This window comes from Pongo abelii, chromosome 9 (assembly GCF_028885655.2).
Source record: "Pongo abelii isolate AG06213 chromosome 9, NHGRI_mPonAbe1-v2.0_pri, whole genome shotgun sequence".
Taxonomy (NCBI): Eukaryota; Metazoa; Chordata; class Mammalia; order Primates; family Hominidae; genus Pongo; species Pongo abelii.
The window spans coordinates 15,683,010-15,710,371 of record NC_071994.2 but is presented as its reverse complement, the minus strand read 5'-3'; the positions used below and the strand labels follow the sequence as shown (position 1 = coordinate 15,710,371).

The 27,362-nt window shown below is 45.1% G+C and overlaps 1 long non-coding RNA gene and 7 other non-coding genes across 8 annotated transcripts; 4 read left to right on the top strand and 4 right to left on the bottom strand.

Annotated features, from left to right (window-relative positions):
* The first annotated feature begins 519 nt into the window (after positions 1-519).
* Positions 520-12,340, top strand: LOC129048606 (uncharacterized). The gene is made up of 3 exons (XR_008511099.1): positions 520-851; positions 8,791-8,969; positions 11,619-12,340. It is a non-coding gene; the product is annotated as an uncharacterized LOC129048606 (long non-coding RNA).
* Positions 12,341-13,683: 1,343 nt separating this feature from the next.
* On the bottom strand, positions 13,684-13,756 carry TRNAV-UAC (transfer RNA valine (anticodon UAC)). Its single transcript has one exon. It is a non-coding gene; the product is annotated as a tRNA-Val (tRNA).
* Positions 13,757-14,038: 282 nt separating this feature from the next.
* Positions 14,039-14,111, bottom strand: TRNAV-UAC (transfer RNA valine (anticodon UAC)). The gene has a single exon. It is a non-coding gene; the product is annotated as a tRNA-Val (tRNA).
* Positions 14,112-14,349: 238 nt separating this feature from the next.
* Positions 14,350-14,435, top strand: TRNAR-UCU (transfer RNA arginine (anticodon UCU)). The gene is given in 2 exon segments: positions 14,350-14,386; positions 14,400-14,435. It is a non-coding gene; the product is annotated as a tRNA-Arg (tRNA).
* A 375-nt stretch (positions 14,436-14,810) lies between these two features.
* On the top strand, positions 14,811-14,893 carry TRNAL-UAA (transfer RNA leucine (anticodon UAA)). The gene has a single exon. It is a non-coding gene; the product is annotated as a tRNA-Leu (tRNA).
* A 4,452-nt stretch (positions 14,894-19,345) lies between these two features.
* On the top strand, positions 19,346-19,418 carry TRNAK-UUU (transfer RNA lysine (anticodon UUU)). The gene has a single exon. It is a non-coding gene; the product is annotated as a tRNA-Lys (tRNA).
* Positions 19,419-20,420: 1,002 nt separating this feature from the next.
* Positions 20,421-20,493, bottom strand: TRNAF-GAA (transfer RNA phenylalanine (anticodon GAA)). The gene has a single exon. It is a non-coding gene; the product is annotated as a tRNA-Phe (tRNA).
* A 2,774-nt stretch (positions 20,494-23,267) lies between these two features.
* On the bottom strand, positions 23,268-23,340 carry TRNAK-UUU (transfer RNA lysine (anticodon UUU)). Its single transcript has one exon. It is a non-coding gene; the product is annotated as a tRNA-Lys (tRNA).
* Between the last annotated feature and the right edge of the window lie 4,022 nt (positions 23,341-27,362).

Genomic DNA, 27,362 nt, shown 5'->3' with positions numbered 1-27,362 from the left:
TAGTAGCGATGATGTTTCGCCATGTTGGCCAAGCTGGTCTCGAACTCCTGACCTCAGTTGATCCGCCCGCCTCGGCCTCCCAAAGCTCTGGGATTACAGGCGGGAGCCACCGCTCCCGGCCTCAGACTATGCTACTTTGGAAATGAGTACTATTCATAAAAATCTACTCCCCATAAAAAATGTGTTCCTTCTTCAAGGTAATGAGAATTGATAAAATTGCGACTGTTATTAAGCAATTGTTGCTTGATAAAAAATGTTTAATTTGCATATTCTAATACAGGGTCATTTAAATTTTTGCTAAATTGTTCGACATTTCCCACACTGAAAGGAAAACGAACTTCTAGACAATCTTCTCTGGATTTAAACAGACGCAGCGTCTCCCAAGTAAAATGTTTTTGTAATGTTTCTTCACCACTAGCGGGAGCTATTTCTTTTCTGTGTTTTTCCGTTTGGCGGAAGTTCATGAACCGGTGAAACCCGGTCTCTACTAAGAATACAAAAAAAAAAATTAGCCGGAGGTGGTTGCGGGCTCCTGTAGTCTCAGCTACTCGGGAGGCTGTGGCAGAAGAATCGCTTGAACCCGGGAGGCGGAGGTTACAGTGAGCCGAGATTGCGTCACTGCACTCCAGCCTGGGCGAAAGAGGGAGATTACGTCTCAAAAAAAAAAAAAAAAAGGAGGCGGGAAGGGGGAAGGGGGAAGGCGGAGAAATTTTTATTTCTGGAGACAAAATGTCAGAACCCATATATCAGATTTGTTTTCTCCCTCTAAACCCTCAGATCTGTTTCTTAGAAGTGGACACGTGAACTCTTACACAGATCAAGAGGAGCAGCTCTGTAAATATTTCCCCGAGGTACGTCTGGTGCAGTCCTCTAGGGCCCCACAGATCAGAGTTGGAAACTTCTGCTATGGCATTGAATCCACTACATCACCTAGCAGTTTAATAACAATGCAAAATCCTAGGCACCATCTGCAAAAGATAAAATAGTTCTGTCCTAGATACTAGGAATCTACATTTTTAGCCAGCTCACCCTTCCCTTCCCTTCCCTGTCTCATCCATTATTCTGAGGCTGGCGACCTGTGTTATAACACTTTGAGAAACCGTTCCAAAGTCAATGTTTTTCAAACTGCAGATCCTGACATTCCAAGGAGTGTGATTTCATTTTAGTAGGTGTGGACATGCTTTGTTTTAATGAAATAGGATAGTCTAGGGTAGCATAAAAAATTATACAATTTGCCTGGTGCGGTGGCTCACGCCTGTAATCCCAGCACTTTGGGAGGCCAAAGGCGGGCAGATCACTTGAGGTCACGAGTTCGAGACCAGCCTGGCAACATGACGAAACTCCGTCTCTACTAAAAATGCAAAAAATTAGCTGGACATGGTGGCGCATGCCTGTAATCCCAGCTACTCAGGAGGCTGAGGCAGGAGAATCTCTTGAACCTAGGAGGTGGAGGTTGCAGTGAGCTCAGATAGCACCACTGCACTCCAGCCTGGGCAACACATCAAGACTCAGTCTCAAAAAAAAAAAAAAAAAAAAAGAAAAGAAAACAAAGAAAAAGTATACAATTCATTGAATATATATATATATATATAGTATCAAGAGACAACCTATGGAATGGGAGAAAATATTTGTGAACCATGTATGGTTCAGATATGTCTGAAAAGAGGTTACTATCCAAAATATATAAGGGACTCAAACAATTCAACAGCAAAAACAAACCAAAAATAACCGCATTGAAAATGGTCAAAGGATCTGAATAGACATTTCTCAAAAGAAGACATACAAATGGCCAATAGACATATGCAAAAATGCTCTACATCACTAATCATCAGAGAAATATAAATTAGAACCACAATGTTGTACCACCTTACGCGTGTTAGTATGCCTAGTATCAAAATGATGAAAGACAACAAGCGTTGGCAAGGATGTGGAGAAAAGGGAACCCTTGAATACTGTTGGTGAGAATGTAAATTAGTATAGCTATTATGGAAAACAGTATGGAGATTCCTCAAAAATTAAAAATAGAACTACCATACAATCCAGTATTCCCACCACTGGGCGTATATCCAAAGGAAATAAGACCAGTATGTCAAAGAGGTATCTGCACTTCCGTGTTCACTGCAGCATTATTCACAGTAGCCAAGATATGTAATCAACCATCCACCTAAATGTCCATCAATGAATGAATGGATATATATATATCCATATATATAGAGAGAGAGAATGATTGAATGGATCATATATATGATCCATTCATCCGTAAAATGAAGGAAATCTGGTCATTTGCAACAGCAGAATGAAATTGGAAGACATTTTATTAAGTGAAATAAGCCAGGCTCAGAAAGACAAATACTGTGTGCTCTCACATATATGTAGAATCTGAAAAAAAAAAGTTGAACTTATAGAAGCAGAGAGTAGAATGGTGGCTACCAGAGGCTGGGAAGTGGAGGGACTGAGGAGACATTGGTCAAAGGATATAAACTTTTAGCTAGACAGGAGGAATAACTTCAAGAGATCTATCATATATCACCGTGACTATCATTAGTAACAATATATTGTATACTTGAAAATTCTGGCCGGGTGCAGTGGCTCATGCCTGTAATCCCAGCACTTTGGGAGGCTGAGGCGGGTGGATCGCTTGAGGTCAGGAGTTCCAGACCAGCCTGGCTAACATGGTGAAACCCCGTCTCTACTAAAAATACAAAAATTAGCTGGGCGTGGTGGCATGAGCCTGTAATCCCAGCTACTCAGGAGGCTGAGGCAGGAGAATTGCTTGAATCCTGGAGGTGGAGGTTGCAGTGAGCCAAGATCATGCCACTGCACTCCAGCCTGGATGGCAGAGTGAGACTCCATCTCAAAAAAATAAAAAATAAATAAATATATATATATATATATATATGAGTAGATTTTAAGTGTTCTTACCACAAAGTAATTCATATGTTAATTAGCTTTTATCTAACTATTGCACAATAAATACATATATCAAAGCATCGTGTTATATAACATACACCTATATGTATTAGTCTGTTCTCATATTGCTATAAAGAGCTACCTGAGAGTGGGTAATTTATGAAGAAACAAATTTAATTGATTCACAGGCTGTACGGGAAGCATAGCTGGGGAGGCCTCAGGAAACTTACAATCATTGCAGAAGGCAAAGAGAAAGCTGGCACATTTTATATGGCTGGAGCAGGAGGAAGAGAGAAGTGCTACACACTTTTAAACAACCAGATTGCATGAGAACTCGCTATCAAGAGAACAGCAAGGGGGAAATCCGCTCTCATGAGCCAGTCACCTTCCACCAGGTCTCTCTTCCAACACTGGGGATTACAATTCAACATGAGATTTGGGTGGGGACACAGAGCCAAACCAGGCAATATACAGCTTTTGACGATTAAGAATTAATTACTTTTCTAAAGAATCATTTCATGAAACGTTTATTGCAGATATATATGTAAATATAATCACCTTAATGTACGTAAAATATATTTCTTTTTTGTTGCCCAGGCTGGAGTGCAGTGGCACGATCTCGGCTGACTGCAGCCTCCTTCTGGGTTCAAGCAATTCTCTTACCTTAACCTCTCAAGTAGCTAGGATTACAGTCATGTGCCACCACGCCCAGCTAATTTTGTACATTTAGTAGAGATGGGGTTTTACTGTGTTAGCCAGGCTGGTCTCAAACTCCTGACTTCACGTGATCCACCCACCTCAGCCTCCCAAAATGCTGGGACTACAGGCATGAGCCACCGTGCCCGGTATAAAATATATTTCTTAGTATGTGTTTGATATGGTTTGGGTGTCCCCTACCCCAAATCTCATGTTGAAATGTAATCCCCAATGCTAGAGGTGGGGCCTGGAGGGAGGTGATTGGATCATTAGTTTCTAATGGTTTAGCATCATCTCCCTAGTGCTGGTCTCATGATAGGGTTCTCCCAAGATCTGGTTGTTTAAAAGTGTATAGCATCAGGCCAGGCGCGGTGGCTTTATGATGTGATTCCTCAGGCCTATGGGGTTGCTTCAACATAAGATGTTGATGATAGTGAATGCCTGAAACCACTTGGTCCTTGGGAGCTTCACCTTCTATATTCTTAGACTTGCATACTTGCTGGAATACCCTGATTTATCCAGAGATGCCCACTGATCTTCAGGATCCAGGATATGACTGGATCATCACTACTGGTGGGCTCCTGTAGTCCCAGCTACTTGGGAGGCTGAGGCAGAAGAATTGTTTGAACCCTGGAGGCAGTTTTCTGTTTCTGTTTTTGTGTTTTAAGTATTCTAACAAATGTGTAGTGGTATTTTATTATGATTTTCATGTGCATTTTCCTAATAACTAATAGTGCTAATTATCTTTTTATGTTCTTATTTCCCATCTGTATGTTTTCTTTGGTGAAATGTCCATATTTGTGCCCATTTTTTATTAGGTTATTTTTCTTCCCCGATCATAAGAGGGTTTTTTTTTTAAGTCTGAATAATAGACTTTTACCAGATAAGTCTTTTGCAATTTTTTTTCTTCCAATCTGTGACTTGTCTTTTCCGTTAGCAATGTCTTTAGAGGAGCAAAAGTTTTCATTTTGATTAGGTCAAGTTTATCAATTGTTTTTTAGTTTCTGGATCATATTTACTGTGTCTCGCTTAAGAAATTTTGCCCAACCATTGATTACAAAGCTTTTCTCCTATATGTTCCTCTGGAAGAAATACCTAATAGTTTCAAGTTTTACATTTTGCTGTATGATAAACCCTGCCTTTTCGAAGCTTAAAAGATAGTGATCGCTAAGAAGACATTCCCCTGCAAAGTGTGTGCTGTGTTTGAAAATCTTCAAAGACAAACTTCAGGAAAGGCTGATCAGTTTTTCTTTGACGGATAAAAATCAATTACAGGCCGGGCACAGTGGCTCACGTCTGTAATCCCAGCACTTTTGGAGGCCGAGGTGGGTGGATCACCTGAGGTCAGGAGTTCGAGATCAGCCTGACCAACATGGTGAAATCCCGTCTCTACTAAAAATACAAAAAAATTAGCCAGGCATGGTGGCAAGTGCCTGTAATCCCAGCTGCTCAGGAGGCTGAGGCAGAGAATTGCTTGAACCCGGGAGGCGGAGGTTGCAGTGAGCCGAGATTGCGCCACTGCACTCCAGCCTGAGTGACAGAGCAAGAACTCCATCAAAAAAAAACAAAAAAAAAATTACAAAAGAAGTTGAATTAAATTTACTTCACGAGAAGACCAAATTTTTAAATATTAAAAAGGTGTTTTTCTCAAAAACATTTAATTGGATATGCATGAACCACATGCCAGTTACAGATTGGGAACCAGCTGGGGTACTGACAAATGCTGTCCTTGACCAGACTTCAGTCAGACTTCTCTGAGCCCTCTTCTCCACTAGGCCTAGACCTTGGCCTCTGTCCCATCCTCAGCTTGCAGATAGTCCAGTTTTATTAAGTATCCTTCTAACTCAATGTATCAAAAATCCCTCTGACCCTTGATATCTGATCACCCTTGTCCACCCTCAGCAAGAATCCTGTTAATTCAGCAAGATTCCTGTTAATACCCAGAATCCCCTTACCCTTGATGTCTCCTGTTACTAATTTTCCATCCACTGATCCCACCCCACCCCAATTCTGCTCCTTTGCTGTAAATTCCCAGCTGTCTCTACCACATTTGGAGTTAAGCCCAATCTGTCTCTTCTCTTGCAATAATCTTTTCTTTAAGAATACCTGGGAGTAGGAGAAAGAAATATATAAAAATAAATAACAAACCAAGTGTGGTGGCTCATGGCTGTAATCCCAGCACTCTGAGAAGCTGAGGCAGGAGGATTGCCTGAGCCCAGAAGTTGAGACCACGGTGGGCAACATAGCGAGACCCTGTCTCTATAAAAAATTTTTAAAATTAGCCGGGCATTGGCCGGGCACGGTGGCTCACACCTGTAATCCCAGCACTTTGGGAGGCCGAGGCAGGTGGATCACGAGGTCAGGAGTTGGAGACCAGCCTAACCAACATGGTGAAACCCCGTCTCTACTAAAAATACAAAAAATTAGCCGGGCATGGTGGCACGTGCCTGTAATCCTGGTTACTGGGGAGGCTGAGGCAGGAAAATCGCTTGAACTCAGGAGGCGGAGGTTGCAGTGAGGTGAAATCTTGCCATTGCACTCCAGTCTGCGCCACAAAGCAAGAGTCAGTCTCCAGAAAAAAAAAAAAAAAAAAAAATAGCCAGGTGTGGAGAATGTGCCCCTGTAGTCCCAGCTGCTTGGAAGGCTAAGGCAGGAGGATGGCTTGAGCCCAGGAGTTGGAGGCTGCAGTGGGCTGTGATTGCATCACTGTATTCCAGCCTGGGTGACAGAGCAAGACCCTGTCTCTAAAATAATATAAATAATAAGTAGCAAGATGCCCTGACCTCCTTCACCTTCACACCACAAAACTGAATGGGCCTGGAAGGGGTGACCAGTGCCACTGAGGCTGCAACTGAAGTCAAGAAAGCATTGCAGAAAAAAATTGTATCCAAACTGTCGAGAACAGGGAGTAGTTGGTTTTATTTTATTTTATTTTATTGTACTTCAAGTTCTAGGGTACATGTGCACAAAGTGCTGGTTTGTTACATATGTATACATGTGCCATGTTGGTGTACTGCACCCATTAACTCGTCATTTACATTAGGTATATCTCCTAATGCTATCCCTCCCCCCTCCCCCAACCCCACAACAGGCCCTGGTGTGTGATGTTCCCCTTCCTGTGTCCAAGTGTTCTCATTGTTCAATTCCCACCTATGAGTAAGAACATGTGGTGTTTGGTTTTTTGTCCTTGCCATAGTTTGCTGAGAATGATGGTTTCCAACTTCATCCATGTCCCTACAAAGGATATGAACTCGTCATTTTTTATGGCTGCATAGTATTCCATGGTGTATATGTGCCACATTTTCTTAATCCAGTCTATCATTGTTGGACATTTGGGTTGGTTCCAAGTCTTTGCTATTGTGAATAGTGCCGAAATAAACATACGCGTGCATGTGTCTTTATAGCAGCATGATTTATAATCCTTTGGGTATATACCCAGTAATGGGATGGCTGGGTCAAATGGTATTTCTAGTTCTAGATCCTTGAGGAATCGCCACACTGTCTTCCACAATGGTTGAACTAGTTTACGGTCCCACCAACAGTGTAAAAGTGTTCCTATTTCTCCACACCCTCTGCAGCACCTGTTGTTTCCTGACTTTTTAATGATCACCATTCTAACTGGTGTGAGATGGTATCTCATTGTGGTTTTGATTTGCGTTTCTCTGATGGCCAGTGATGATGAGCACTTTTTCATGTGTCTGTTGGCTGCATAAATGTGTTCTTTTGAGAAGTGTCTGTTTATATCCTTCGCCCACTTTTTGATGGGGTTGTTTGATTTTTTCTTATAAATTTGTTTAAGTTCTTCATAGATTCTGGATATTAGTCCTTTGTCAGATGGGTAAATTGTAAAAATTTTCTCCCATTCTGTAGGTTGCCTGTACACTCGATGGTAGTTTCTTTTGCCGTGCAGAAGCTCTTTAGCTTAATGAGATCCCATTTGTCAATTTTGACTTTTGTTGCCATTGCTTTTGGGGTTTTAGTCATGAAGTCCTTGCCCATATGCCTATGTCCTGAATGGTATTGCCTAGGTTTTCTTCTAGGGGTTTTATGGTTTTAGGTCTAACACTTAAGTCTTTAATCGATCTTGAAGTAATTTTTGTATAAGGTGTAAGGAAGGGATCCAGTTTCAGCTTTCTACATATGGCTAGCCAGTTTTCCCAGCACCATTTATTAAAGAGGGAATCCTTTCCCCACTTCTTGTTTTTGTCAGGTTTGTCAAAGATCAGATGGTTGTAGATGTGTGGTATTATTTCTGAGGGCTCTATTCTGTTTCACTGGTGTATATCTGTTTTGGTACCAGTACCATGCTGTTTTGGTTACTGTAGCCAAGATGGTTTTAAAGATAATAATGAGGGTAGGGGAAAAGATACCAGAAAGACGACAAGGGCTGGGGCACCAGGGAAGAGAGGAAATGAAGCAAAAGATAGGCTGGAGAGGGAGATGAAATCTCAGAGGGCTCTCGTGGGTGAGGAGATGGGACGTGACATTTACACTTTAGAGAAGTCACTCTGGTTGCTGTGTGAAGCATTGATTGGAGTGTGCAAGACTGGAGACAGGGACACGCTTGGTATTCCAGGACAGAGACGAAAGAAACCTGAACTAAGTAGCAAAATGGAGGAGAAGTCGTTGTGAAACCGCCCAATGGGCTCACCTTACCCACTGCCTAAACAGAGCCGATTCCTCAAGACAGGGGAATCGCAATAGAGAAATAGTCATTCACGCAAAGCCGGCTGAGCGGGAGACCAGAGTTTTATTTTTACTCAAATCAGTCTCCCCGAACATTTGGGGATCAAAGTTTTTAAAGAGAATGTGGCGGGAGGGCAGGAGCAGTGAGTTGGAGAGTGCTGATTGGTCGGGTCGGAGGTGAAATTATGGCGCGTCCCTGTCTTCCTGCGCTGAGTCAGTTCCTGGCTGGGAGTCACAAGATCAGATGGGCCGGTTTCTCGATATGGGTGGTGCCAGTTGATCCATCAAGAGTAGAGTCTGCAAAACATCTCAGGCTCTGATCTTGGGAGCTATTTAGGGAAGGTAAGAATGTAGCCTCCAGCTACTTGACTCCTAAACCGTAATTTCTAATATTGTGGCTAACTTTAGTAGTCTAGTCTCCAGGCAAGAAGGGAGTTTGTTCTGGGAAAGGGCTATTATTGTCATTTTTTAAAACTATAAACTAAGTTCCTCCCAAAGTTTTTTCAGCCTGCGCCCAGAAATGAACAAGGTCAGCTTGGAGATTAGAGGCAAGATGGAGTCGTTTAAGTTGGACCTCTTTCACTGTCTCAGTCATAATTTTGCAAAGGCGGCTTCAGTTGCAGACAAAAGGATCCACAGGCTCCAGTGACTGTCTGCATGGCGGGAGAAAACACAAGGTAATCGCTCAGTGTCTGGCTGGAGTCCTGGGTAGATGGTGATATCATTCGCCAAGAAGGGAAATATAGAAGGAGCCCATGTTTGGGGGAAAAATTATATGTTCTGTTTTAACAACTTAGGCTATGGGTTGAATTCTGTCCCCTTGAAATTCATATGTTTAAGTCCCAACCCCCAGTACCTTAGAACATAACTTTATTTGGAGACAGGATCTTTACAGAGGTAAAGTTAAAGTTAAGATAAAGGTAACGTTAAAATGTGGTCATTAGGGTAGGCCCTGATACGATATAATTGGTGTCCCTTACAAAAAGGGGAAATTTGGAGACCAAGATGCCCATAAAGGGAAGACGATGTGAAGCGATAGAGACAGAGGACAATGATTTACAAGCCAAGGAGCAAACAGATTTGATATGCTTAGCAATTAGCATTTTCTAGAAATGTCCCCAAGGAAAAGCCTTATTGTTCTATGCAAATTGAACCAGACTTACCTGGCAATACAATAACAGTAGATGACATTTATTCTGTGCTTACTATGCACAGATCAGTTAATCCCAGCACTTTGGGAGGCCAAGGCAGGCGGATTGCCTGAGGTCAGAAGTTTGAGACCAGCCTGGCCAACATGGTGAAACCCCGTCTCTACTAAAAATACAAAAATTAGCTAGGCGTGGGTGGTGGCAGGTGCCTGTAATCCCAGCTACTTGGGAGGCTGAGACAGGAGAATAGCTTGAGCCCAGAAGGTGGAGGTTGCAGTGAGCTGAGATTGTGCCACCGCACTTCAGCCTGGCCTGGCTGACAGAGCGAGACTGTCTCAAAAAATAATAATAATAATTAAGTAATTAATTAATAAATAATAAATCTTCTCCGGAATCATGTGAGCTATTGTCCCCATTTTAGAGGAGGAAGCTAGCCCATAGCAGTTAAGCAACTAGTCCAAGGTCACACAGCATGGACTGGTATATACTGTGGTAAGTTCACACAACCAAGAGGAGATAACACTGAACCTCGATTTGGCTCTGGGGTTGCCTGTGTTGAATCTCTGGAGTCTACACCACACTGCCCAAAACTATGCTCTTTATGAGAAGGGAACTTACCCAACCTAAGGAACGCAGGAAAGCAAAAGGGAGTTTGATGAACTCAAGGAGTATGTGCAGGAAAGTCTAGGTCAGCAGAACTTCTGGAAAGTTCTAAGGAAAGGACATTAAGCAACATGTTACAGGCAGGACTACCTTCATTTCTGGAATTGTTGGGATTTTACCAGGGTGACCGATTTATACATACACACCTAGATTATCCAGAGTGCTATATAAAATCCCTTTAAAGAAGTCCATCTTTCCTATCTCATGCCAGTTATAGAAATTTCATGTGGATCAATGTGGTACCGGAAAGGGGTCCCAATCCAGACCCCAAGAGAGGGTTCATGGATCTTGCACAAGAAAGAATTCAGGGCAAGTCCATAAAGTAAAGTGAAAGCAAGTTTATTAAGAAAGTAAAGGAATAGGACAGGCGCGGTGGCTCATGCCTGTAATCCCAGCACTTTGGGAGGCCGAGGAGAGTAGATCACCTGAAGTCAAGGAGTTCAAGACCAGCCTGGCCAACATGGTGAAACCCCATCTCTACTAAAAATACAAAAATTAGCCCGGCGTGGTGGTTCGTGCCTGTAGTCTCAGCTACTGAGGAGGCTGAGGCAGGAGAATCACTTGAACTCAGGAGGTGGAGGTTACAGTGAGTCGAGATTACACCACTGCACTCCAGCCTGGGCGACAAAGCAAGACTCCATCACCAAAAAAAGAAAAAAAAAAAAAAAAGCAAAGGAATAAAGAATCACTACACCTTAGGCACAGCAGCCCACTAGGGCTGCTGGCTGTCCACCTTTATGGTCATTTCCTGATTATATGCTAAACAAGGGGTGGATTATTCATAAGTTTTCTGGGAAAGTGGGGGACAATTCCCAGAACTGAGAGTTCCTCATCTTTTTAGACCATATAGGGTAACTTCCTGACATTGTCATGGCATCTGTAAACTGTCATGGTGCTGGTGGGAGTGTCTTTTAACATGTTAATGCAGTATAATTAGCATATAATGAGCAGTGAGGGCACCAGAGGTCACTCTCTTTGCCATCCTGGTTTTGCGGGTTTTGGCCAGCTTCTTTACCATAACCTGTTTTATCAGAAAGGTCTTTGTGACCTGTATCTTGTGCCAACCTCCTATCTCATCCTGCGACTTAGAATGCCTTAATCTCCTGGGAATGCAGCCCAGTAGGTCTCAGCCTTATTTTACCCAGCCCCTATTCAAGATGGAGTTGCTCTGGTTCCAAGGCCTCTGACAGAAGGTTGAAACATTAGAAAATGTTTAACTATACAACAATCAGGAGAAAATATAGAATAATTTTTGAAATATAATCTCAAAGTGAGGAAGTATTTTCTAGGCAGGAAATGTTAAAAGCCCCTCTCCCACACCCCCCCAAAAGATGATGAAATCGACTTCATAAAAATGTTTAATTTCTGTATCATACGGAATATCAAAAATATAATCAAAAGACAAATGGCAAGTCTGGATACATTTGCAAAATATATCCTAAATCTGAATTTACAAAGAGCACCTAAAAACCTATTTATTTATTTATTTATTTATTTATTTATTTATTTATTTAGAGCCAGAGTCTCGCTGTGTCGCCAGGCTGGAGTACAGTGGCACGATCTCGGCTCACCGCAACCTCCGCCTCCCAGGTTCAAGCGATTCTCCTGCCTCAGCCTCCTGAGTAGCTGGGATTACAGGTGTGTGCCACCACACCCAGCTAATTTTTGTATTTTTAGTAAAGACAGGGTTTCACCATGTTGGCCAGGATGGTCTCGATCTCTTGACCTCATGATTCGCCCTCCTCGGCCTCCCAAAGTGCTCGGATTACAGGCATGAGCCACCGTGCCCGGCCTAAAAACCAATTTAAACATAAATTTACAGAATATATATATTAGAAAATTGAACAAAAGAGGTGAACAGATAGTAGGAAGGAAGCTTTTAAGTACATGAAAAATGTTCAACCTAACTCACAATAAAAAAACACAAAATAAACCATTTCCAGCTGACTCAAAATTCAGTTATTTTCATTTGAGAGAGACAGGAAGAACAAGGGCTTTCATATTGGTGTGAGTGTAATTTGATACAAGTTGTTTTGAAAGGAGCTGTGGTGGGGTTGGTGGGGCCGAGCAGGGAGGTTGGTGGGACAGGTTTGCAGAGAGCGTCTCACTTTTTTGCCCAAGCTGTTTTCGAACTCCTGAGTTCAAGCCATACTTCCACCTCGGCCTCCCAAAGTGCTGGGATTACAAGTGTGAGCCAGTGCGCCCAGCCATCAGTTAAATTTCTTCTAAGACATAAAGGCAACACTCTTCTTGCTTGGGTTGGTACTGTGTTCCGTCCCTGACCAGGGGTGTAACCCTGGGCTATTTCTTAATCTCACTATGCTTCCTCTCCCTCGTCTGTAAAACGGGATAAATAATAATAGGGACATTGTGAACATTAAGTTAGCTACCCATGTAAGTGCCTGTTCAAGGTTTTGCTAGGATTATTTTACATATTGCCCTACCTAAAACCAAGGAACAAGGAAATCTGCTCAGCATTGTTCCTAAGACTAGATACATTGTTCCTAAGACTAGATACAATGTAAGTGTTCATCAAAAGGCATAAAGAATTGTGATATATCCAAACACAGGAAGTAAAAGGATAAGCGAAGATGTATGAACGAAATAGGAAGATTTTCAGAATATTGTTGAGGAAATGGGAGCGGTACCTATGTGTGCTACCTTCCTACAAAAAGCGTGAAGTGGCTTTTAAAGTAAATGTACATGTATACTGGTGAATGCATAGACAATTTCTGAAGGGTCACAAAAGAAACTGCTAACCATTGAAAGATGGGACGGAAACATCACTTGTGAAATACGTGGAGGGATTCTGAATTCTGTGCATGAAATTAATTTTTCAAAAAGCTTTTTTTTTTTTTTTTTTTTTGAGACTGCTGCCTCCAAGGCTGGAGTGCAGTGGCGCGATCTCGGCTAACTGCAAGCTCCGCCTCCTGGGTTCACGCCATTCTCCTGCCTCAACCTCCCGAGTAGAGTAGCTGGGACTACAGGCGCCCGCCACCACGCCCGGCTAATTTTTTTTGTATTTTTAGTAGAGACGGGGTTTCACCGTGTTAGCCAGGATGGACACGATCTCCTGACATTGTGATCCGCCCGCCTCGGCCTCCCAAAGTGCTGGGATTACAGGCATGAGCCACCGCGCCTGGCCTCAAAAAGCATTTTTAATTTAAATAAATAAAGTATGAGGGCAGTGAACTTGGAGTTAATCAGCAAAGAGGGGGCGGCCTTCGTGATGTCCTTCGACTTAGTGGTGGCAATTTTAGAGATGGCCCAAGCAAGGCTTAGAAGAAGGTAGGTGAGCCAAGGGGCAACACCCAGGAACCCCGAAGCCCGCTGGCCAGGCAGTGGAAAGGCGCAGGCGCAGGGGCGCGCGAAGCCTCCGTGAAGCGGAGCCGCCTGCACCTCCAGAGAGGCGCCACATGGGGGCAGCCCCGGAGGCCGACTCAGCGCCGAGCGCTAAGAGGAACCGGGCTGATGCAGCAGGCCGGCAACAAGCCGTAGAAATTCTTGAGACACTGGTTCATCGCCAGCTTCCTGGTGCAAAACCCAACACCTGGCTCACAAAACACAATGTAACACCCCGTGGTTCCACTGGGGCTCGAACCCAGGACCTTCTGCGTGTAAAGCAGACGTGATAACCACTACACTATGGAACCGCACATGACAAAAGGTCTCCTCCAGGGTTTAATAATTGTTCAAAAAGACATTTTTAGCACTGGGGAATGGTTATGTAGACTTGACATCCGGCGATTGTGCACAGAGAAAAACTTTCAAAAGGATTCCTCGTTTTCCAGTATTCAGAGGAGCACGACCGCGCAGAAACATTGTCAAAATGTCTGCGTCTCCAGCTTCCTGAAGCAAAACCCACAATTGGGCTCGCAAAATGTTAATACTAAACATTTTAAAGAAAGAAAAGAAAAGCCGTGTCAACCACGCCGTGGTTCCACTGGGGCTCGAACCCAGGACCTTCTGCGTGTAAAGCAGACGTGATAACCGCTACACTATGGAACCGCGTGCGGAATAGTGGTTTCTGGATTTAGCAATTCTGCATAAAGACATGTTAACAACGTGGACTGAAACTGATTTACTGCTCAGCGATCGCGAAGAGAGAGAGAAACTTTCACCAGGATTACAGACTTTCTAGTGTAATTCCTACCCACGCTCTCTTCAGAGACAAAGGTTCCACACTTACTCGTGGAAAGAAAGTACCTCCCCTGATGTGTTCATCGCGGAGAGGTCGCACGTGTCTGGCTCTGTGGCGCAATGGATAGCGCATTGGACTTCTAGATAGTTAGAGAAATTCAAAGGTTGTGGGTTCGAGTCCCACCAGAGTCGCTTTTTGTTTGAAGGAGGGCAAACGGAAAGTTAGGCGGAGGGAATGGATACAAAATAGCTGAAGCGAAAACTATCTGCCATTTAAAATTTCCAGAGTGATGTGAATTGCAGCTAATTGCAGTTCCTGGTTATGTCCCTTCACTTGAAGGCGTTAAGAATCCCGCTCCTCTATCGAGCCTTTTCTCCTTCACTTTTACGTGGCCCCAGTTTCTAGTGGCGAGATAAAGAAATTAGGGAAATATAATCAAAATTACCAAGTTTTTTCCCCATGTTATTCTTTTATATCAGGAAAAAAAGTAATTTTAAATTGCTCCGAAACTTTAGTCGCCTAGTGTTACCCGAGTTGCTGTAAAATAAACCGTTGTTTTATCAATTACCAGAATGGCCGAGTGGTTAAGGCGTTGGACTTAAGATCCAATGGATTCATTTCCGCGTGGGTTCGAACCCCACTTCTGGTAAAGAGTAGCTTTTTTTCCTAGCAAAAACCTTTTTTCCTAATCCTTGGCAATCCATTTTGCAATCTTAGGCGTCCAGATAACAATCACTATAGTTAATATCATTTTGCCAGAAACCTTAAATATGGCGACAGCTTCACAGTATATGGTTTGAAAAGTAGAAAGAAAACGTCTGAAAAAAAGAGAGAAAACGTCTGAGTCCAGCTATACAGGAGTGAGGGAGCACAGAGCGAGAGGCACATTGTGCTGCAAAAACGTTCACTCGGAGTCGACAGTTATTTCTTGAGATCCTATTACGTGCCAAGTACTGTTCTAAACACTGGGGTTGTGGTGATGCAGGTTTGGGTTTTTTTCTTTTAAAGCAAAACAACAAAAAATACAAGAGCCTTACCATCAAGACCACTGCCCAATGTCACTTACATGACAAAGTGACAGAAGAAAAATATGGTTTAAAAACAAGCAGACAGCCGGGCACGGTGACTGACGCCTGTAATCCCAGCACTTCGGGAGGACGAGGCGGGTGGATCACCTGAGGTCAGGAGTTTGAGACAAGCCTGGCCAACATGGCGAAACTCTCCGTCTCTACTAAAAACACAGAAATTAGCCGGGCATGGTGGCGCGTGTCTGTAATCCCAGCTACTAGGAGGGCTGAGGCAGGAGGATCGCTTGAACCTGGGAGGCGGAGGTTGCAGTGAGCCGAGATGGTGCCACTGCACTCCAGCCTGGGCAACAGAGAGAGACTTCGTCTCCAAAAAAAAAAAAAAAAAAAAAAAAAAGCAGACAGGTTTGGTGCGGTGGCTCACGCCTGCAATCCCAGCGCTTTGGGAGGCCAAGGCAGGAGGATGGCTTGAGGCCAGGGTTTTGAGACCAGCTTGGGCAAGAACGTGAGACACTGTCTCTATTTTAAAAATTTTTTTTAATTAAAAATAAATAAAAACAACTGGACAAATTGGAGAATTTGACAGATAGCGATATATACTATAGAGAAAATAAAACAAGGCAGCCCAACAGAATGGCTTTTTTCAGGACAAACTTATTCCATTTGATTATGAAAATCATCGTCCTTGACAGAAATGTTCTTTCTCTCTACCAAACAAAGACTTCCAAGGACTAATTCTGACCCTCCTCCTCCACTAAAAGCCTTTCCTGACCAATCACCCTCATTCAACTCTCTATTCTTTCATTCAAGGACAGTTTTTGAGAGCTTTCAGTGAGGCACTGACCCAAGGATTGCAGATATACAGAGAGTTCCTGTCCTCACAGCAGAAACATTCTAGGAGGAAAGCAGATTCGTTAAACAGGTGTTTAAGGTAGGTTGTAGTGGGCACAGCAACAGAGACAGGCTCAGAGCCCAGTTCCTAACCCTGTCTGCAAAGGATCAAGCAGGGATCTCTGGGGCAACTCCTGAACCCTGTCTGTAAAGATCAGCCAGAACCTTCCAAAAAAAAAACAAAAAAACAAAAAGAAAACCACTGTGGAGTGCTAAATGAAATACTAACAGTTCCCTAACAGTTCCCTATGTTGTTTGTTTGTTTGTTTTGACACAGAGTCTTGCTCTGCCGCCCAGGCTGAAGTGCAGTGGCGCCATCTCTACTCATTGCACCCTTCAGCTCACTGCAACCTCCGCCTCCCGGGTTCAAGCGATTCTCTTGTCCCAGCCTCCCGAGTAGCTGGGATTACCGGTGTGTGCCACTACGCTTGGCTAATTTTTGTATTTTTTGTAGAGGTGGGATTTCGCCTTGTTGGTCAGGCTTCTCTCGAACTCGTGGCCTCAAGCGACTCGTCCGCCTCAGCCTCTCAAACTGTTGGGATTACAGGTGTGAGCTACCGCGCCCGGCCTACTTCCCTGTGTTAAGCAGTCCACTACCACACAGTTAACACTTGATACAGTTAAGAGTTTGAGACTTTTGGTCTGTGTTTGATGCCTATCAAGCTGGTCTGTCCTAGAACAGGAAACGCATCTTCATGATCTTATTCATTCAAAGCTGTACTCAGTAACCAGTGTTACTCAGTTACTGTACTCAGTAACTCAGTGTACCTGGCACTTTTGTAAGAAGTGGAGGTTCACCGGGCGCGGTGGCTCATGCCTATAATCCCAGCACTTTGGGACACCGAGGCGGGTGGATCGCAAGGTCAGGAGTTCGAGACCAGCCTGGCCAGCATGGTGAAACACCGTCTGTACTAAAAATACAAAAATTAGCCGGGCATGGTGGCGTGCGCCTTTAATCCTGGCTACTAAGGAGGCCGAGGAAGGAGAATAGCTTGACCTCAGGAGGCAGAGGTTGCAGTGAGCTGAGATTGCGCCACTGCACTCCAGCCTGGGCGACAGAGTGAGACTCAGTCTCAAAAGAAAAAAAAAGAAGTGGAGGTTCAGAGGTTTGGAAAGAAACAGGCCAAAGGCTCATAACCCCGTGGGACTGACCTCACGAGGCACAGGCACCTCCTTTCCAAGGGGTCTGGTTTTAGTTTTCTTCCTTGAGCCGAGGCTTGCCATCTGATGCCTAGGGATCCACATCTTCATTTGTGAAAACTGTACCTGTCAAATTTGTGATTTTTCAGTACCAACAACTCCCATCCAAAACAATGAGGCATGGAGGGAGCCCCGCAGAGGAGGAAGTGTGTGATTTAACCCTTCTCTCCTGGCTCTTTATAGAAAAACTTCAAAGGAAGCTTTGATCTAAGGTGCCACTTCTGCCATCCCAGAAGCATGGAATATTTTATTAATAACAAATCATATTTTTCCCAGCACTTTGGGAGGCCGAGGCAGGCGGATCACATGAAGTCAAGAGTTCCAGATCAGCCTGGCCAACATGGTGAAACCCCGTGTCTACTAAAAATACAAAAATTAGCCGGGCATGGTGGCGGGCGCCTGTAGTCCCAGCTACTCGGGAGGCTGAGGCAGGAGAATCGCTTGAACCCGAGAGGAGGAGGTTGCAGTGAGCTGAGGTCGCGCCATTGCACTCCAGCCTGGGCGACAAAAAAAGAAAAAAAGAAAGAAAGAAAAGGAAGGAAGGAAGGAAGGAAGGAAGGAAGGAAGGAAGGAAGGGAAAAAGAAAAAGAAAATAATGAAAACGTCCTCTCACAGGCTTCACTGCCATTCCTCAAACTGTAGCCATTTTATCAGGTTATTTTCTATCTTTATAGACCTTCCATGTATATGCAAACAACATTTATATATAATTATAAATTATATATATTATTAAAGGATATATGTTTATATACGCTCATATACATAAATCCTTTAATTTCTTTTTTTTTTTTTTTTTTTTTTTGAGACGGAGTCTCACTCTGTCGCCCAGGCTGGAGTGCAGTGGCTCGATCTCCGCTCACTGCAAGCTCCGCCTCCTGGGTTCACGCCATTCTCCTGCTTCAGCCTCCCGAGTAGCTGGGACTGCAGGCGCCCGCCACCACGCCTGGCTAATTTTTTTGTATTTTTAGTAGAGACAGGGTTTCGCCGTGTTAGCCAGGATGGTCTCGATTTCCTGACCTCGTGATCCGCCCGCCTCGGCCTCCCAAAGTGCTGGGATTACAGGCGTGAGCCACCACGCCCAGCTGAATTCTCTTTCAAGGGATCCAATGCTTCAAGAAATGAGATGGCAAAAGAAGTTATGAAGAAACAGGTCGAATTATAGAATTGACTAATTAGGTACGTCTGGGACACAGCTACCAAGGTAACAGACTCCCTAAAAAGATAAAATCCAGCCTGTAGCTTGCCTGATCAAAATCTTTCAGTGGACGCTTCAGCTAAATGGTCAGATGCCCAAGGTCAGTAAATATCATCATTTTCCATTTGCTCTTCCCTCGGCTAGAAATTCTCTTTCCAAGTCTTCAGGTGCCCAGTCGCTATCCACAGCTCGGTTCAGGCATCATCACTCCCTGGAAAACTTGGCTCTTACTTCGGGTGCCAACCAAGTCCTCCGGGGTCTGCAAAGGCTGGCCCTCCCACCACCAACGAGCGTGACTGGGGCTTCTGTTTTGCGCGTCTTCCAGTTCCACTGAGGGCCGAGACTTTGTCTTTGCGGCCCCAGTAGTTGCTTAGTTCCGAGAGTGCGGTTTGCACTCAATAAGTGTCTAATCGATTATTGGAAACCTAATTTTTCATCACTGCTTCTCCCACAAGACGCCTCAAAGACCAAAACTGGAATTAGAAATCCCGCTGTTTACCCGGAGGCCCAGTCAAATGTCTTAAATCCGGGAAGATTCCTCCTGGGAAATTCCCTTTAGGGCGCGGGGCTGGTCAGGAAGGCGGTTACTTTTTGGGTCTTTATCGTCTATGATGGGAGAAAAGGAGAAATGAAGACTCGATTTTGCTGAACGCCTGCTCAATGTCAATTTTGCCGGTTCATCTCTCAAGAAATCAGCAAAAAGACTCAGAATTGTAATCGCAAAGGGAAAGAATGCCGCCACGTGGCCTATTTTCCTGTGGATAGACTAGGCAAACGCACTTGTTCAGGGGCCCGGATAGCTCAGTCGGTAGAGCATCAGACTTTTAATCTGAGGGTCCAGGGTTCAAGTCCCTGTTCGGGCGGATGCCGTTTTAGTTTCCAATACAGATGGATTTGGGCGAGGCTGAGTGAAAGGAACGTTATGTAAAACCCGCTTGGGTTGCCCCCTCCTTGAGGGAAACCGAAACTTGCCAGTGGGTTTTTGCCGGAAAAAGTGAAACGTGTGGAAAATGCCAAGAAACTTTCTCTTCCAATCGCAGGCTTTTCTTTTCCAACCTTTATACGTTGCTTTGTCTTAGGATATTTTTTCTTTTAAATTGTATTTATTTTATATTCAAAACATATCAATAAACACATCGTCAGAGTCACAGTAGTAATATTCTTGGCAAGAATTGTGCAGCTTTTGGCACCAAGGAATGTTTTCAGGCACTTTTTATTAAAAGTGCGATGAGGAAACTGAGATTCAAGAAATATTTCAGATGAAGACACGTGAAGACGCAAGATTCCTGCATCTCCAACTGGACGCAGTCCTTCACCAGATTCTTAATGCTTTGGTGGGCCCCCGACTTGTGTCTCTTGAGATAAAGACTAATGCTTTTGAACACTGTCCTCATGTCTGTCGTCGATGAAAAAACGTGCAGCCCCAGAGAGCTGACTACACTGGTGACCAAACCCAAGACCTTCCGCCTGTGGAACAGGCGTGTTGGCCACCTCAATAAAAAATCTTGTGCCACGTATTGCCATTTAACATCCAATAGTATAAATAGGGTGATTACGGAACTGGGAAGAAATCATTCTACGACTTCTGATTCCTTTGAGAGGCTTAAGTTCATCATGCATCCTCATAATGACTTTGACTTCTGATTTCTCGAGAAGCTTATTCTTTGCATCCTTATAATACCTTACTAAATACTTCGTCTCATTAGTTTGTGCCCGCTTAAGAGACAAGGAGAACAGCCGTCTCTGGGTGTGTATGGCGTAGGTGCAAACGTGCAAGGGTACTGGGGAGGGACGCGAGCCTCCAGAGAGGCTAAGAAGTGGACCATAGCCCTGTCTGTTCAAAGGGGTTGAGCCAACAAAAGCTCTGCCGAAACCCGGGATCGAACCAGGGACCTTTAGATCTTCAGTCTAACGCTCTCCCAACTGAGCTATTTCGGCGGAGACGTGAGACGGTCCCGCCCTGTCAAGGAAATTTAAAAGAAAAAAAAAAAGAAACCGGGCGTGGTGGCTCACGTCTGTAATGCCAGCGCTTTGGGAGCCCGAAGCGGGTGGATTACCTAAGCTCGGGAGTTCGAGACCAGCCTGGCCAATATGGTGAAACCCCGTCTCTACTAAAAATACAAAAAAAATTAGCCGGGCGTGGTGACGAGCCCCTGTAATCCCAGCTACTCAGGAGGCTGAGGCGGGAGCATCGCTTGAACCTGGGAGGCGGAGGTTGCAGTGAGCCGAGATGGCGCCATTGCACTCCAGCCTGGGCGACGAGAGCGAAACTCCGTCTCAAATAATAATAACAATAATAATAATCCTGTCTCCTCCCACTTCCAGGCTTTTAGTTCTTCATTTCATCTACCAAACTGTATTATTTTTAGCCCTGAGGTTTTAAGAGCAATCAGTGAGAAAATTAATTCCTTTCATGCGAGGAAACTTTCGCGTTCTGCCTTTTCCCAGGCCACGTTGTGTTGTCTTCCTCATGCTTTCTCTCTTCCCAGGGCTCTAATAAGAGTAAGAACCGCCGCTTTCTAAGAACCTACTGTGTGTCCAGCAGGGATCTACAGCATTGCATTCAATTCCGTCCTCCCCCACGCCTGCCTTTAATTGATATGATAATATACAAATTTTTAAATGAATAACAAATGTGCCACCAATCACCCAGAACTATTAGGGAGGCTCCAAAGCATCAAAGGCTGAACACCATGGCTGGAGAGGGAATGAACTGGAGGAGGGAAAGGAGGAAAGACTGGGGGGACCCAGAGCTCTCCACCCTTGTCCTCTCGCTCCAGCCTGGTCTGTTCTTGCTCATTCAGAAACTGGTTGGAGTAAAGAGATTCCCCTTTTCAAGATCGCCAAAAGTGGATCTGATCGCTTTCGAAGGGACTCCTTCAGGAAGAAGGAGAAAAATTCGAGAAACTTACCTGTTTCTCTCCCTTGAATGCCTTCTGACCCCTGTGATTTACTTTCCTCAATAAAGAAGCTCGCCTCGCGCACCCAGCCCACTCTTCCTAGGAGCAGCGAGGATCGCTGTCCCTCCAGCACATACCAATTAACTCAAGTCATCTGAATATGGGTATATTGGGCACATATTTCTTTGTAATGGTTCCTCTCCTATTACAATATGTATCTGTTGTTTCATCCTTAGATTGAAAGCTCTTTAAGAATTATGAAAGAATTACAGCTCTTTCAGAATTTGTTTAGCGGGTTTTCTGGTTTTCACACGAAAATAAAATAAAAACAATAATTATAATAATGGCTACCGTGTTTTGAATGCTTGCTTTTAGGCTATTAAGCACAGTACATGCACTGATATCCCATTTAATTATCACAAGCTTATGAGATGGAAGCTATTATTATTCCCTTTCTCCTGGGGAAGCTGAGCTTTAGAGAGCGGGAGGTAATGCTAGGATCTGTGTGGACCACGGTAGAGCATTCCTGTGGGCAGGGTGAAAGCCCTGCCTCACGACTGGGTGCTGTCGCCATCCTGGCCTTTCCCCACTAATCAGGACTCACTGGGCACCACAGTCCACCAGCTAAGAGGGCAGCCTCTTACACGTTCAGCCCACATCCCCATCCTGTCAATGAGGAGATCAAGACCGACTTTCTTCCGTTGCCTGGTTGAAGCCAGGAAGGCTCCATCATTAGCCAAGCAAGGGATGCAATCGGTCCCTTCACTTCACAGGGAAAATTAGCTCACGTTGATGACTTTACATTCTAAAAACCTCTGCAGGAGCCGGATGTTTCCCCCACACCCCGCCTTTTTTTCTTTTTTTTCTTTGAGACAGAGTCTCGCACTGTCGCCCGGGCTGGAGTGCAGTGGCGCCATCTCGGCTCACTGCAACCTCCGCCTCCCGGGTTCAAGCGATTATCCTTCCTCAGCCTCCCGAGTAGCTGGGATTACAGGCGCCGGCCACCACGCCCAGCTAATTGTTTTGTATTTTTACTACAGATGGAGCTTCACCATTTTGGCCAGGCTGGTCTCGAACTCCTGACCTTGTGATTCGCCCGCCTCGGTCTCCCAAAGTGCTAGGATTGCCTGTTTCCCTTTTTAATTTGTAGTAGGGGAGCACTAACATTTCATTTTTCCCATTTCAGTCCCTTGAATACGCTGTCTCTTAATACACACCCTCTTCCTCCCACCAACAGAAGCTGCTGTCTCCGCCTCAACTTCTTCCTGTGTTCAGATCACACTTTTGAGAGGGGAGTCAGGGGTGGATTTGACCTGGTTTAACGAGGGGAACGGCTCAGTTTGGGGCTTCAGTTTCTAGATGATCATCACTTCCTTTTCATAGTACAGAAAACTCTTTCCTAAGGTAGTAAGGAGGGCTGGGAATGTACAGGATCCCAGCCATATTCCTCAGGCACCCAATCGGAAAGAACACAAGAGGGAGGGTCAGCAGGAGCCGTCACAGGGGAGCGAAGAGAGGCTGTCACTGGGGGAGCCTGGTCCTTTGATATATCCGCTGTTGGGATACAGCAGCCCGGCAGGTGGCTACAGAATAATCTGCCTATTTCAGCCCCCGAAGTGATGGATTAGAAGTTTCCCGTATACCTCTGCACAAAGGCCTATCCCCATAGACGGCCCAGGCTTACCCTCCGAGAAGTGTTTGAGGTCGCAGTTTACACAATCCAGGACTTTATTCCCTTCTTTTGCAGTGGGTTAACAAACAAAAGATCCTAAAATTGGTTGTCATTCTTTTAATGAGGAAAAAAACAAACACCGCCCGAACAGGGACTTGAACCCTGGACCCTCAGATTAAAAGTCTGATGCTCTACCGACTGAGCTATCCGGGCTCACGCCAGCAGTGTGGCTTCCATTAATGAAGACTGTGTTATCATTATGCCGTGAACTAATGAGCAAGCTGGTGAACGAGTTCCTGGGCTCTTCCTTTGTGTGTGATCCAATTCAATTCCGATGCAGAAATCCGGCGAGGACTGGGAGCAGGCGAAGTCGGGCGTGGGGAGGAAAGGTGATTAGCTTGTTCTTTGGCAGCTGAATACAGATTCGTTAAATAAAGCACGTTCTCCTTATATTTAGAGACTGCGTGGCAAACGTGAACCCTCAGTTCTGCAAAACCGCGCAGGGGAGAGAAAAAGCCGCCCACGAATTGAACTGTCTGCACCGCCTACGCGTGTCTTAGCCCTGAACCCAAAGCGCGTCCGGTCGGAAACCACAGTTCAGTGGTTAAAGACATCAGGCTGCCCCTTCCGAGGAGACGCCACTTTGTGATTCCTTGACCCCATCCCAGGTGCCCACCTCAAAAAAGTAGCGTGAAGCAGATTAGCTGAAAAGAGACGACGGGTGGTAGCCACAGCTCGCCGGAGATCCAGTGAGCGCGCTCCGGACCCACCCCGCCCCCACGGCCGCGGCTTCGACGCACGCGCAGCTTCGTCGCAGCTCGCAAGCCGACCCGCCCCTCCCACTGCTCCCCTCTACATGCAGCTGTTTTCTTCTGACAGATCCCATCAAGAACTTTCAGTCCTCTAGGCCTCGCACGTGCTGTCCCATCGCTAACTGTAATGTCACCTTCCTTTCAACTCCTTTCCCCTCGTTACCTCCAAGCACCTATAGAGAAGGAAAAATAATCTTCCCTCTACCAATTCGAGTTCTCAGCTGGGACTCCTGTAACAACAGACAGAATGAAGAGAAAAACAAACAGAAGTGTATTAACATGTGCATTTCATATATACATGGGACATACCCAGGGATGAGTAATTCCAAAGGTGTGGCTGAGAACTCCATTTTATACAGCATAGTCAACAAAGAACAATACGTTTTTGGAGAAGTGACAACACAAAGGAAAAGGACCTTAAAGGCCGGGCGCGGTGGCTCACGCCTGTAATCCCAGCACTTTGCGAGGCCGAGGTGGGCGGATCACCTGAGGTCAGGAGTTCAAGACCAGCCTGACCAACATGTGGTGAAACCCCGTCTCTACTAAAAATACAAAAATTAGCCGGGCCTGGTGGCGCGCGCCTGTAATCCGAGCTACTCAGGAGGCTGAGGCAGGAGAATCGCTTGAACTAGGAGGCAGAGGTTGCAGTGAGCCGAGATCGCGCCACTGCACTGCAGCCTGCGCGACAGAGCGAGACTCTGTCCCCAAAAAAAAAGAAAGCAAAAAGAAAGGACCTCGGGTCTCCAGGGACAGCAAATTGTGGGAAAGCACATATATGGAAATTAATGGTAGATAAAGGCAGGTTCCTAAAGCTTGTTAAATATACTCCTCTGGTCCCCTCTGTTCACGTCTCCAAGCTGTTAAGGATCTAAAGTTGTCTTAGGTTATCAACCTTTGTCCTTCCTCGTAGAGAAAGGAGGAGGAACGACTTTGTAAATGTATATCCTGCTTTTAGGCAGATAGGGGGAGGCTATGGAGCTTTATTTTAATCAGCTTCTTCCCAATTGCCTTTAGCGCAAAATAATCCTTAGGCCGGAGTGGCATATTTTGGGGTGGTATATACTGCTACCCTTTACACCTTTGAGAATGCAGCTTGGCCAAAGCAGTAGTTCACGCCTGTAATTCCAGCGCTTTGGAGGCCGAGGCGGGCCAATCACTTGAGGTCAGGAGTTTGAGACTAGCCTGGCCAACATGGTGAAACCTGGTCTGTACCAAAAAATACAAAAATTAGCCGAGTGTGGTGGCGCGCACCCGTAGTCCCAGCTACTCGGGAGGCTGAGGCAGGAGAATCGCTGGAACCCGGGAAACGGAGGTTGCAGTGAGCCGAGATGGCCTTTAATCAATGCTTTAATAGAGAAATAAGCAAGACCTTTGGTAACCCAGAGAAATGACTAGAAGGAAGGCAGAGTAGCACCTGGCAGGGGGGGAAAGGCATTAGAACTGTGCCTTGAAAGGTGAGTAGGAGTGTGCAGGCATGCAGGAAATGTGATTCAGCCAGAAATACCGTGTCTTCTTCTCTGAGCTTGAATTCCAAATGCTTCTCACCAGGATTCCCCCTCTCCTCTTCAGGCTGAAAACAGACAGGGCTTGCCTTTTTAGGGCAAAGGCTAAGCCCAGCATTTCCTAGGAATATGCCTCCCACTTTTGGTCCCAAGGTGGTTGGCTTTTGCTCAGAGCAACAGTAACAATCTCATTCTTCACTCTTACCTGTGTATAAGTAACACTTTAAAGCATGCTGTCAGGTTCTCCAAAGAAACAGAACCAGTAGGACAGAGACAGATAGAAACAGAGGTAGAGAAAGATTATTTTAAGAGCTTGGTTCACACATTGTGGGGGTCAGCAAACCCAAAACCTGTAGGGCAGACTAACGGTTTGAAAATTCAGATAAGAGTTAAGGTTGCCATCTTGAGTTTAAATTCAGCAGGGCAGGCCAAGTGCTGTGGTTCATGCCTGTAATCCCAACACTTTGGGAGACTGAGGCGGGTGGATGACCTGAGGTCAGGAGTTCCAGACCAGCCTGGCCAACATGGTAAAACCCCGTTACTACTAAAAATACAAAAATTAGCCGGGCGTGGTGGTGCACACCCGTAGTCGAGCTACTTGGGAGGCTGAGGCAGGAGAATCTCTGGAATCCAGGAGGCAGAAGTTGCAGTGAGCCCAGATGGCACCACTGCATTCCAGTCTGGGCGACAGACCAGGACTCCGTCTCAAAAAAATTAAATAATTAAATAAATAAATAAATAAATTCAGCAGGGCAGTTAAGCTGGAGACTCAGGAAGGCAGGTTTTCTATACCAAAGTTTTTTGTGTGTGTTTGTTTTTGTTTGAGATGGAGTCTTGCTCTGTTGTCCAGGCTGGAGTGCAGTGGCTCGATCTTGGCTCACTGCAACCTCCGCCTCCCAGGTTCAAGCAGTTCTCCTGTCTCAGCCTCCCAAGTAGCTAGGATTACAGGCATGCGCCACCATGTCTGGCTAATTTTTGTATTTTTATTAGAGACGGGGTTTCACCATGTTGGCCAGGCTGATCTGGAACTCCTGACCTCAGGTGATCTGCCCGCCTCAGCCTCCCAAAATGCTGGGATTACAGGCGTAAGCCACCGCGCCTGGCCTATAGCAAAGTTTTTAGGAGAATTCCTTCTTCAGAAACTCCAGTCTTTGCTCTTAAAGGCTTCAGCTGATTTAATGAGGCACATTATAAAGGGTGATCTTCTTTACCTGGAGTCTACTGATTTAAACGTTAATCACACGTAAAAAATACTTTCATTGCCAGGGGCTGTGACTCATACCTGTAGTCTCAGCACTTTGAAAGGCCGAGGCAGGCGGATCGCTTGAGCTCCAGAGTTCGAGACCAGCCTGGGCAACGTGGCGACACCCCGTCTCTATAAATACAAAAAATTAACCAGACATGATGGTGCGTACCTGTGGTCTCAGCTACTAGGGAGGCTGAGGCCAAAGAATGACTTGAGGCCCAGGAGGTTGAGGCTGCAGTGAACTGTGATGGTGCCACTGCACCCCACCCCTGGGCAACAGAACAAGACTCTGTCTCAAAAGAAACAAACAAACAAACAAACCAAAAACACCTTCCTAGTAACATCTAGAATGGCGTTCGACCAAACCTCATGCAAAGTTTAATTCTCTCGTCTATTAGATGATCACTTGGGGTTTCTTCTTATTGATCACCACTGGATTTTCAAGAGCCCCTCATCAAAATACATCTTTCCACCCAAGAACTCAGCGATTTTGGAGGTGAAGCCCCATATCAGCTAGCATATTGGCAAACATTAACAGAAAGGGGGAGGGGTATAAATAGGCCTAAAAAACCATATGGCTGGCTTCATTTTGCCTTTTACCACACTGCGAGTTCTTAGAATGTGGCACATGGATCTCCTTCCTCTCCCTCCATGGTCCAGCCTGGCTAAAAAGAA